Source organism: Schistocerca serialis, chromosome 11 (assembly GCF_023864345.2).
Source record: "Schistocerca serialis cubense isolate TAMUIC-IGC-003099 chromosome 11, iqSchSeri2.2, whole genome shotgun sequence".
In the NCBI taxonomy this organism is placed as follows: domain Eukaryota; kingdom Metazoa; phylum Arthropoda; class Insecta; order Orthoptera; family Acrididae; genus Schistocerca; species Schistocerca serialis.
Genome location: NC_064648.1, coordinates 86,669,638 through 86,682,794, shown reverse-complemented (window position 1 = coordinate 86,682,794; position 13,157 = coordinate 86,669,638). Strand labels below are relative to the sequence as shown.

Below are 13,157 nucleotides of genomic sequence, written 5' to 3'. Positions count from 1 at the left end.
TAACCAACTAATACTGTGAGATCCTGATTGCCGGGGACTATGGAGATAGATTGGTGTGATGGCAGGACAAACATCGTGACACTGGTTTCCATCATTAGCCTGGAAGTTGATCTTTAAGTACCAACTTTATGTAATTCGCATGAGAATTACATACCCAAGAGCAACAGTTTATAAGTAGCTTTGTATTCTCATGTAACATTCATTTCAGTGGATTAACTCTGCCGATAACACATAGACTGTTGTATTTATTTTTCTGGATCAATGACCTTTGCAGTCTGGTCCCTTCAACCCCACAAACCAACGAACCAATTATTTTTCTCAATACAGAACACTTATTAGTGTACTGCACTGACGTGGAAAATCAAAACAGCTGACAGGCTTCATGATACAAGTTATTTTTCTTAACAAGTCTGTTATGAGAGCAAAATCTGTACAATAATAATGTACGTAGTTTTTGTCAGTGTATGAAATATTTCGAAAACTGGGCAAATACTATTGTGAATAGTCTCAGTAGTTGTCACATAGGAAACTTTTTTGCTAAAGATGTTTTAAATTAAAAAATGCAGGAAATTGGAATTATTGTTTGTTAAGACAACTTTAGCCATGTAAAGCAGTATGAGCTTGGAATAAAAACTGTTTGTAAATAGCGTTTTTGCTGATAAATGAAAAGTGTCACTGCTGATGACACTGTGTTCAAAAAGTAAGGCAAATTGTCAAAGCACATTTTTTATGGTGAGATCTGTAACAACATAGTTGATGATATGATTATCTGATATGATTTTGTGTCAGGAGTGAGATATTTAAATTGCACATATAGCAATCAGGTCAAATAAGAACATTTTTTATTTCTTTAGTTTTTTTTTTTGATGAATTTTGATATGAATTTCAGATTTGAGAAGCCTAATATTTGTTACAGTAGTACTAGAATGTTGTGTCAATATCATCCTTTCCATAATTTTCTGTAATAGCAAGGTTTGAAACAGTGAAGACTAAAAGTCCGGAAAAATGATGTTGAAATATAATGTGTACTAAAGATTTGCAGGTTAAATATAAACCTGTGTTCTTAAGCTTCTCAGCTGATTTTCAGTCTCCTACGTAAAGGAGAAAAGTTATGACTGTTTGTATGTATTGTTAATTTTTGCACAAATTCTGGTTATCTGCCTGGTATGTTAGACAACTTGGTGATGTAAGCTGTTATTGCTACTACATGATGGCACAAATTGCTTTTTCAGTTCGCAAATGAGAGTTGCATTAAACTAAACTAATACACAATAATTAAAGGGCACAAACAGTACACAGAAGACAGCTGTAAGCATTCACTGTCTGTGACCAGAAGCCACTAGAACCTGTAGAGCAAACCCATGTCGAGTGCACCCAATAGACACCATTATTTGCTGTCCCTAGATATAAGTGGAACTCAGAAGGTGTAGGGCTAGATAGAAGAGAAGTAGTGCTACTCTGTGACAGGTACTTTTCTAATATCCTACCTGTCTACATTCAGTATACAGGAGATAAATTGAATGATATGGAAATTCTGCAATGTCAGTACACCCTCAAGGTCACTGCAGCTAATAACAATGCCACAATGGATCTATGTGCAATCACTTGAAGTGACCATGAAGAAGATTGAGGGCTATCAGACTGAATTCCCAAGCAGGGTAGAACTCCAGAAGAAGACACAAGAGGTAGCAGGCCCTCCTACAAGGGCTGCCATGGACATTTGATGATAAGACCACACCGAGCACTGTTTGACCATGTATTCAATGTTCTACAGAGGCTTCACAATCGAACTAATAAGAAGAGACCTCCACTGTTCATCCTGGCAGTAGGTATGTCTGATAACAGTACAGTCTTCAAGAACAGAGAGGATGTCATCTAAATGATCTTCATGCTTGATATGCTCACATGCTTTGTCTTTTAAGGTGGAACCTCTCACAGCTGCATTCAGCACTAAATGTCAATGAGCAGAGCTCGTGACAAAATACTGTTAAAATCAGGTGATATGTAATCAGTAGGCTGGCAGCCATGACAGTTGCAGTTGCACCCATAAGAAAGGTGGTCAGTGTCCTCTCTGTGTTGCGGCCTTACAACAGGCAGAAATTCTGGAAATGGGATCCAAGAGGCAATAAATTATGAAGCGAATGTGAAGAAATCAGCAAGAAGAAGAGGCACGGGAAAAGTGGTGGAGAAGTGCGGCACCCCCTTCGGTTCAGACCATGAACTCGGCAGTGGTCTCTGCTCCCTGTGCCCAGTTGCAAGCAGTGAGAGTGGTTGAAGAGCCAGCTCCACAGAGTTGAGCGAAGCCAGTCAGTGTCAGAACACAGACATGTGAAAATCATGAGAGTGGCAGTAGCTGGCAGAAGAGTATAAGACAAGATACAGGGAACTTCCTGGTAGATTAAAACTGTGTGCCTAACCGAGACTCGAACTCAGGACCTTTGCCTTTCGCGGGCAAGTGCTCTACCAACTGAGCTACCGAAGCACGACTCAGGCCCGTTACTCACAGCTTTGCTTCTGCCAGTACCTCATCTCCTACCTTCCAAACTTTACAGAAGCTCTCCTGCGAGGTACCATGATTCCAGTCTGACCACACAAAGTTGTCTTCTTTGCACTTGAATATGCATCGATATGAGGGTTAGGGCCAATGCCTATGTTTCGCAAAACCAGTTACTGGAAGTAAGTCATTCAGTCTACTTCACTCCTTAACATTTGGCAGTAGTGCACACACCCTGTAACCAGTACCATATGTGTCTACATACATTGACTTTCCTTGTCTGCCTACCTCCGTTCAGCACCTACATTGTGCAGTACATCTCAGTTACTGCTTGCATGTTCTTCATATTTTCTCTTTGTAGGCAGTAAGTGGCTCCTCCAAAATTGCAATTGTAGGAAGTGTATTTACAGGATTATTAGTATTTATCCATATGCAACTATGATTTGTAGAAATACTCTCTTCTGCAGCCACTGTAGTGTTTTTAATGGCTCTCCCTGTATAATTTTATATGCCCAGTCATTGGCCCCAACTACAGCAGTCAGTCAGCAGCATGTTACTGTCCTGTGTCAAGTGTTATTCTGTATTGACCTCTGGTGATATTTGCAATCTTGTAAATTAATTTTGTGGTTTGTTTAGGCATAGTTTGTACATAGCCTTTAAAAACGAGATCATTATCAAGATAAAGACCAAGTTAGCAATATGAGGTATGTCTACTGATTGAACATTGTTTAGTTTGAAAAAAAATACCATGTTGCAGACGGTTTACCTTTCAGCACTATGTAAGTGGTTTAATTTACTACCACTTGCAGCTTGTTCTGTAAGCACCAGCTCTGCATCAAGGCTAAATCTTCATTACATTTCGTTCCCATCTGTGCTCTGCAATATCCTCAATCTGTGACCAGCTTGTCATGTGTATTTTTACCACAAATCCAGTAGCCTTGTGACTAGCTCCCAGTAGCTCAAGAAGAGGCATGCACTGTTCTCAAGTTTGGATTTGGTTTTTTAAATTCTGCTGCAGTTCACTCAGTGCTTCTCAGTGCTTTGATTATGGCTTGTGTTAATCTTTTTTTTTTTAGCTGATCTAGCTTTCCAACTTCAAAGCATTATCTTCATAATCCTAACAAGCACGTAATTTCATGCAGGAAGACTTTTGAAGGTCTTTCCATTCCACTGGACTGTCCTGCGGTCAGTGTTTGTGGCTGCTACATCGTATTCAACAGATTACATCTTAAAATGTTTACCTAATATTTAAGCTGTAAAATCATTATTACCAAATTCCCATAACTGTTTCTCATTTAATGTGAGGCTGTAAGATGACAGTTAAGCACCATTGTACATCAGTGAGTAATGACCAAAGAACAATACTAATTACTGCACGACATATAAACATAACTTAACTATAGAATGTATGGAGAAAATTAGTGTGAACTCGAATACATGTGGTTCTAGGCACTTGAGTCCGGAACACATATTGAATCCTGCCTCGGGCATGGATATGTGTGATGTCCTTAGGTTTAAGTAGTTCTAAGTTCTAGGGGACTGATGACCTCTGATGTTAAGTCCCATAGTGCTCAGAGCCATTTCGAATGCAAGCTTTACTTTGGTGGAAACTTTTATAAATTGACTTTCCTATTTTGAGCCAAAAATGTAACTGCAGTTAGCTGAGATAATATGCAATATATGAGTGGAAAAAATGAAATTTTCCTATATAATCACCTCTTCTGAAAAACAGGCTCTTCAGGCTGTTTAACTCAGTGTACTGTTGGTGTTATCATAAATGTTTGTTGTAATATTATTACCAATACCACTGTAAACTCAATTTGGAACCACACAAGGTTCAAGCTAGTTCTAGTTTATCTCTCCGCTTGTGAAACAGTTTCATCTCATAAGCAGTGAATGAGCAGGAATGTTCTTATGTGTATTCTTGAAACTATTTCCCCTTTAGAAATAAGAATTTGTAGACTATTGAAGTAATGTTTCTGTGTATCTAGAGAATGAGATATTTACTGCCTTTCTGTTCATGCTTCAGGTTGACTAAAATCGCTAATGAGTCTGGTAACACTGGATGTGAAGAAACACACCTGCAGGGAGCGACTTGTGAAGAGCTGGACATTGATGCAGAGAAATCGACAAATGTTGTTGGTAGTGGATCTCTAAATAAAGTGTGTTTCTCTCAGCAGGATAATGCCCTATGTGCTAGAAATAACATCTTCAAAGAAAAAGAATTCACATGTAGTTCATGCAAGCAAACCTTTTTGTCAAAGTACAGTCTAATAATGCATGTGTTTACACATATTGATGGTGTAAAGCCACCTGTACATATCTGTACCACATGTGGTGAAGTATTCCATACCCATGATGGCTTGAGTAGGCATTCAGTGGTGGAAAAAATGACTAGCCAAGAAGAAAGTGAACAACATAGCACAGTCTCCAATATCAAACTAAACAGATCTGATGTTTTCGGGGGATCATATAGTCAGTCAAGTACTTCAGTAACAAACAATGATGATAGACCACACGTATGTGACGTCTGTGGAAAATCGTTTGCTGTGTTGCGGAGTCTTAAGAAACATTCTTTCATCCATACTGGCAAGAGACCTCACAAATGCAAAATTTGTGGGGTTGCTTTTACTCGCTATGCTCATCTCAAGCAACATGCACTGTTACATACTGGCGAGAGACCGCACAAATGTAACGTTTGTGGGAAATCATTTATTCTGCCTAGTCATCTCAAGAGGCATTCCCTAATACATATCGGTGGGAGACCATACAACTGTGAGGTCTGTGGGAAATCCTTTACGGAATGTGGTAGCCTGAAGAAGCACATGTTAATACATACTGGTGACAGACCCCACAAATGCAATGTTTGCGGGAAATCATATACTGTCTCCGATACACTGAAGCGACATGTATTAATACATACTGGGGAGAAACCTCACAAATGTGACGTTTGTGGCAAATCGTTTACAAGGTCCAGTAGTCTAAAGGCCCATTTCATAAAACATACTGGTGAGGCATCAAACAAATGTAATGTTTGTGGTAAATTGTTCACAAACTCATGGAATCTAAAGATCCACGCATTAATACACAATGGCGAGAGAAGACACAAATGCGATATCTGTGGGAAATCATTTACTCATTGTGGTACTCTCAAAGCGCACAAATTAATACATACTGGTGAGAAACCCCACGTATGTAATGTATGTGGAAAATCGTTTACGGAGTCTGGTTCACTGAGGAAGCACGTTTTGATACATACTGGTGAGAGACCACACAAATGTATCGTTTGTGGCAAATCATTTACCGAGGCCGGCAGTTTGAAGAAACACTATTTAATACATACTGGGGAGAGACCTTACAAATGTGACATTTGCGGCAAAGCCTTTACTCAATCTGGTAGTTTAAATGCGCATAGGTTAATACACATTCGCCAGAGTACAAAAATTTGATAACTGTGAGATATTTTAAAGAAGTTCTGATAAGCTGGGGAGTTACGTTCATATACAAGACAGATCTCACAAAAATGTGTCATTGTTCAGCTGAAAATACTGCACTAAATTTTTTAAGCAGTATGTGCTGAAGACAGAAAACAGTTATTGCACAGAGGGAATTGTTCTAGATATTATTATGATTCTATGTGAGTGCGTTGTGGAGAGCCCATTTTTAAAGTATCAGAGCTCTGATCATTGTCAGGTGTGCGTAGGGAAATGCAGACCAACTTTTTAAAAGTTGCATCTTGAGAGATAATTGTTGCGTGTGTAAACTGGCTAAAAGTAGCCCCTTGTAAGCAGCCGTGTGTGTGTGTGTGTGTGTGTGTGTGTGTGTGTGTGTGTGTGTGTGTGTGTGAAGTGTTTGTTCTACTTGTGTTTATTTGTCTCTTGAAAGATCTAAATGAAAATTGATAATTATGTTTAATGTATGTACCCCATGTATCTAACCAGTGTAGTTTTGCTGATATTGGTAATTATAATTTATCCTCATTTAAGGTAGTTTTGTAAAATATCAGTAGAACAGTCTAAACAGCGACTTCAGCGTTGTACACATGGTTGTAGTATAATAAATATGTATTTTCTCCTGTTGTAATAATCAGTGCACATTTGGACACATTATTGAATTACATGTTTATGCATATGTCAATACATTATTTAAATTTCATATGCCACAGATAGTTTGAAGAAACTTTCTTTTGAGACTTCATTATTGTTGTATGTTTGGGACAATTTAAACTTTTATTAGTTAATAGTTACAGAGTATTGTTCATTGTGTCAACATTTGTGTCTGAAGGTTGCTTGTGTAAGTTTATTTATACATGTACAAAAGGCTTGATTTTTACTATTATCTGAATAATCTGATTCCGCCTCATATTAATCAATTGTGGTGCTTTTCTATGACATCCCTTTGCAACCAACTAGCTGTGGAATACGTTTCTGTTGAAATAATTGACAGTTCCATCAAAGATAGTTCTTTATTGTTTCTAAAAGAGTGGTATGTTTTGTAAATATAGAATAAAGTACTAAATCTGTCAGTTGCTATCTGTAAAATTGTATCTTCTGCTGCCTACGTATTGCAACCCGTTTTGATTTCTTATGTGGTAAAGGAAACAGAAATGAGCTTTTTCCTGCTTGTCAGCCATTTGTCCTTATTGATTGGTAATACTTAGCCATTATGTATCTGCATTATGTAATGTGCATCTGGGCTTCCCTGGCGAACAGATACTGAAGTATCATGGTGCAATGTGCTGAGTATTTCTGGAGTGCTATCTGTGAAGCCTGTTACTTTATAAAATTTGTTACCACGAAGAGGACCATTATAGCAGGTGAAAAGAAAATAGTTCTTGATTATCAGGATTGCTGGAAATTAAGTCATTACAGATCTAGTGATTTAAAGGTGACTTTTCTGTCAACAGCTTGTTATTTGATTTTAATAAACTAATCTGATAATTACATGTCATATTCAATGCACATCATTAGTTCAGTGTTCCTACGTAATTGTTAGTTGATAATACCTACTTTACTTAGTGTGTCGTCCTGCTATGTAGTCTGTTACATTCTGTTCTTATGCCAATTGTACTGTCTCATTTTGTGTGAGGAATGAAAGCCATTAATAACAATTTTCGTTTATGGTGTTTTTGTTGCCAAAAGAATTGTGCTACTTCATAGGGAGAATGGAGTATGCTGATCATTTCTTTTTTGTTCTCATATATTGAAGTTTGTTCTGAACCTCTTTAAATTCATTTTAATTATTTTAATATGGTGTCAGAAATGGTGTAGCTTCAGGAATGATTTTCTACTAGAGTGAGAACATAATTCTACATCTACATTTATACTCCGCAAGCCACCAAACGGTGTGTGGCGGAGGGCACTTTACGTGCCACTGTCATTACCTTCCTTTTCTGTTCCAGTCGCCTATGGTTCGTGGGAGGAACGACTGAAAGCCTCCATGCACGCTTGAATCTCTCTAATTTTACATTCGTGATGTCCTTGGGAGGTATAAGTAGGGGGAAGCAATATATTCGATACCTCATCCAGATCTCCCCTCTAGCTATTGGCCCATTTCTCTCATGAGCATATGGTGAATTGCCGTTTGGCTGGAGTCCCGCAGTCTTTTAACACCTGGCAAATGCGGTTTCCAAAAGCATCGTTCTGCAGTTGACTATCTTGTTGCTCTCTTCACTTATATCATGAACAATTTTCTCCGGAAACGCCAAACAGTAGCAATATTTTTTGATCTGGAGAGAGCATACGATACCTGTTGGAGGACAGGCATTCTTCGCACACAGTTCTCTTGGGGCTTTCGCAGTCGGTTGCCCCTTTTTATTTGCGAATTTATGGCAGAGCGCACATTTAAAGTGCGGGTGAACACTACTCTCTCCCTTACTTTCTCCCAAGAAAACGGGGTACCCTAGGGCTCCGTACTAATTGCTGTACTGTTTGCAATTGCCATAAATCAAATTATGGATTGTGTCCTTCCTGATGTTTCGGGCTCCCTCTTTGTGGACGATTTTTCGATCTACTACAGCTCGCAACGGACCAGCCTTCTTGAACGATGTCTTCAAGGCTTTCTCGATCACCTCCACTCTTGGAGCATTGAAACAGGTTTCCGCTTTTCTCCTAGTAAGACCGTTTGTGTTAATTTTTGGCGTCGTACGGAGTTTCTTCCACCTTCTTTACATCTAGGACCTGTCAACCTTCCGTTCTCGGATGTCGCTAAATTCTTGGATCTTATGTTTGACAGAAAACTGTGCTGGTCCTCCCACGTTTCCTATCTTTCGACTCGCTGTGTGCAATCCCTCAACACCCTCCGTGTCCTGAATGGTACCTCCTGGGGAGCGGACGGAGTGGTCCTTCTCCGCCTCTATCGCGCCTTAGTGTGCTCGAAATTGGACTATGGAAGCATAGTTTACTCCTCTGCTCGGCCGTCTATTCTTCGGCGTCTCAACTCTATCCACCTCTGTGGATTACGTTTAGTGTCTGGAGCTTTTTACACCAGCCCTGTGGAAAGCCTTTATGCTGAGACTGCTGAACCTCTGCTCTCCAATCGGCGAGCTGTCCTTCTAAGTCGTTATGCTAGCCATTTGTCTTCCATGCCTGCTAATCTGGCCCATGACATTTTTTCGACGCCTCCTCGGATTTAGGGTATGCCCGCTGCCCTTCCTCCCTACTACCACCTGGAGTCCGCTTCCGTCAACTACTCCATTCCCTTTCCTTCCGCTTTCCTAAAACTTTCTTGACAACTTGGGGTACAGCACCGCCTTGGCTCCGTCCCCAGACCTGCCTCCTCTGTGATCTTTGTCAGTTTCCCAAGGATGTACCCCTTCACTTGTTTATCGTCGGGCATTTTCTGCTCTATGCACACAAATGAATGATGCCACATTTATTTCACTGATGGCTCAAAAACATAGTTTGGTGTAGGGAGTGCCTATATTGTTGGTGACACCCCAAATCGATTTCGGCTTCCCGACCAGTGTTCGGTTTAAACTGTGGAGCTTTACGCTGTTCTCCGGGCTGTCCAATACATCCGTTGCCATCAGCAGATACAGTATGTTATCTGTTCAGATTCTCTCAGCTCTCTCCTCAGTCTCCAAGCTCTCTACCCTGTCCACCCTCTGGTCCACCGGATTCAGGACTGCCTACGCTTGCTCCACTTGGGGGGTGTCTCGGTGGCATTCCTCTGGATCCCAGGACACGTTGGTATCTGTGGAAATAAGGCGGCCCATATAGCGGCCAAGGCTGCAGTCTCTCTTCTTCGGCCAGCTATTCACACGATTCCCTTCACTGATCTATGGAGTGTTTTATGTCGTCGTCGTGTTTTTTTATGGCATGCACATTGGTCGACACTTCCCTATAATAAATTGCGGGACGTGAAAACTCATCCCTGTGCTTGGACCTCTTCCTCCTGAACGCGTCGTCAGGAGGAGGTAATTTTAACTAGACTCCGGATAGAGCACTGTCTTTTTAGCCATCGACATCTTTTAAGTGGTGATCCTCCCCCACTCTGTCCCTACTGCTCTCAGCTGTGGACGGTGAGACACCTTTTACTTGAGTGCCCCTATTTTACTCCGTCGCCTGAAATATCATCGATTTTAGCAGATGACACGCGCTCAGCCGATCGCGTTCTCGAGTTTATTAGTGCCAGTGAGATGACATCAGTCATTTGAAACCCTTTTTGCGGACAACCGACCCCTTTCTGTAGTGGTTTTTTAAGCTTTCCTTCTGCTTTTAGTTTCTCCAATTTTTTGAGTTTCGTTCCCATTGCTGCTGGTTTCCATTTTCGTTTTTTACCTTTTCCTAAGTCACAGACCAGGTGCTAATGACCATAGCAGCTTTGCACCCTAAAACCAAAAAAAAAAAACCTCATCCAGAAACGCACCCTCTCGAAACCTGGCGAGCAAGCTACACCGCGATGCAGAGCGCCTCTCTTGCAGAGTCTGCCACTTGAGTTTGCTAAACATCTCCGTAATGCTATCACAGTTACCAAATAACACTGTGACGAAACGCGCCACTCTTCTTTGGATCTTCTCTATCTCTGGTGTGGATCCCACACTGATGAGCAATACTCAAGTATAAGTCGAACGAGTGTTTTGTAAGCCACCTCCTTTGTTGATGGACTACATTTTCTAAGGACTCTCCCAATGAATCTCAACCTGGTACCCGCCTGACCAACAATTAATTTTATATGATCATTCCACTTCAAATCGTTTCGCATGCATACTTCCAGATATTTTACAGAAGTAACTGCTACCAGTGTTTGTTCTGCTATCATATAATCATACAATAAAGGATCCTTCTTTCTATGTATTCGCAATACATTACATTTGTCTATGTTAAGGGTCAGTTGCCACTCCCTGCACCAAGTGCCTATCCGCTGCAGATCTTCCTGCATTTCACTACAATTTTCTAATGCTGCAACTTCTCTGTATACTACAGCATCATCCGCAAAATGCAGCATGGAACTTCCGACACTATATAGTAGGTCATTTATATATATTGTGAAAAGCAATGGTCCTATAACACTCCCCTGTGGCATGCCAGAGGTTACTTTAACGTCTGTAGACATCTCTCCATTGATAACAACATGCTGTATTCTGTTTGCTAAAAACTCTTCAATCCAGCCACAGAGCTGGTCTGATATTCCATAGGCTCTTACTTCGTTGATCATGCGACAGTGTGGAACTGTATCGAACGCCTTCTGGAAGTCAAGGAAAATAGCATCTACCTGGAAGCCTGTATCTGATATTTTCTGGGTCACAAATAAAGCGAGTTGGGTCTCACACGATCGCTGTTTCCGGAATCCATGTTGATTCCTAAAGAGTAGATTCTGGGTTTCCAAAAACGACATGATACGCGAGCAAAAAACGTGTTCTAAAATTCTACAACAGATCGACGTCAGAGATATAGGTCTATAGTTTTGCGCATCTGCTCGACGACCCTTCTTGAGGACTAGGACTACCTGTGCTCTTTTCCAATCATTTGGAACCTTCCGTTCGTCTAGAGACTTGCAGTATATGGCTGTTAGAAGGGGGGCAAGTTCTTTCGCGTATTCTGTGTAGAATCGAATTGGTATCTCATCAGGTCCAGTGGACTTTCCTCTGTTGAGTGATTCCAGTTGCTTTTCTATTTGTTGGACACTTATTTCTATGTCAGCTATTTTTTGTTTGTGCGAGGATTTAGAGAAGGAACTGCAGTGCGGTCTTCCTCTGTGAAACAGCTTTGGAAAAAGGTGTTTAGTATTTCAGCTTTATGCGTGTCATCCTCTGTTTCAATGCCATCATCATCCCGGAGTGTCTGGATATGCTGTTTCGAGCCACTTACTGATTTAACGTAAGACCAGAACTTCCTAGGATTTTCTGTCAAGTCGATACGTATAATTTTACTGGCAGGTGAGAGGTTACCCATCTAATATTTAAGTAAGTATATAATATGTAATACATGCCCTGTAAATTTGATATTTAACACATATAATATGTGTAAAAAGTTAAGTAGAATGGCTACAGAACAGCTCTCATCCATTATTGAAAATTGGTGATGGATTTCTTAAATTTCCAACAATTTCTGGTGTGTTGGAAATGGATGACCTGCTTCAGTCATATAGTTAATAATACTCTCTGTCTTTGCTGTAACTTTCGAGATCAGACATACATAATTAGAAATGTTCATACTGTACTGTTGGCAGAAAGGGGCATTTCATCCATAGACATCTAAAAAAGGCCTAAAAGGTTAATGGGAATGTATAGAAATGTCAATTTTGTGTGTAATTATGACATAAAAAGTTTTAGGGAAATGGAAATTATCTATATATGTTTTTGGATAGAGATGTGTACCTAAATATCATAATTACCTGAACATTTAATATGCCCTATTCTTTACTGTACATGTGGAATAAACATCAAGGCATTTCAAAAGCCTTTGTATTTGTCAGCGAAATATCTTGTGTCAAAAGTAACATAAATAATGAGTCCTTTGTTGATATTTGTCCCAAGAAAAGTCGTTAACTGTGTGCTAAAGTTGACAAAAATCGTTTTCTTACCAATCAAATTTTTCAGTAATATCTCAACGATCGGTACCTTTGAAGAATAGTTGACAATAAAAAGTACTGTGAAGCTAATCCTGATAAGCAGTAAGACATAAAGCAAAGTCGAAATCAGCAAAATGAGATCACAGGAAGACATATCACTGAAACACAACATAGCAGCCAGATATGTGGTAGAAAGCTGGCCAGTGTGGCCGTGCGCTTCTAGGCGCTTCAGTCTGGAACCGCATGACTGCTATGGTCACAGGTTCGAATCCTGCCTCGGGCATGGATGTGTGTGATGTCCTTAGGTTAGTTAGGTTTAAGTAGTTCCAAGTTCTAGGGGACTGGCGATCTCAGATGTTAAGTCCCATAGTGCTCAGAGCTATTTGAACCATTTGTGGTAGAAAAATATAAATAAGAAGGTGGTCCGAGTTAACTGGTCGGTAGCACTCTAGGTATAAGGGGCGAAAACTGTCCATTTGAGGGCATTGCTGCAGCATATATGGAATATAGCATGCCCCCAATGTGGGTATGTAAACTATGTGGGTATGTAAACTATGTGGGTATGTAAACTATACTAAGGGCGTGGTTACCTGCTCTGATATAATGGAGATGGTCCCCATGGAGTTGAGTGAAGAGTGGAAGAATGTGG

General features: G+C 40.2%; 2 protein-coding genes across 5 annotated transcripts in view; both read left to right on the top strand.

The window, feature by feature from the left end:
• LOC126426959 (zinc finger protein 726-like) overlaps positions 1–13,157 on the top strand; it is an 809,906-nt gene that overhangs the window by 177,946 nt on the left and 618,803 nt on the right. The gene's annotated exons all lie outside the window — the stretch shown is intronic.
• The window catches only part of LOC126426958 (uncharacterized), a 474,113-nt gene that overhangs the window by 177,472 nt on the left and 283,484 nt on the right, over positions 1–13,157 (top strand). Inside the window, exon 8 of the transcript XR_007576468.1 lies at positions 4,524–6,778. The gene's annotated coding sequence lies outside the window, so the exon portion shown is untranslated. The remainder of the gene's footprint in view (positions 1–4,523; positions 6,779–13,157) is intronic.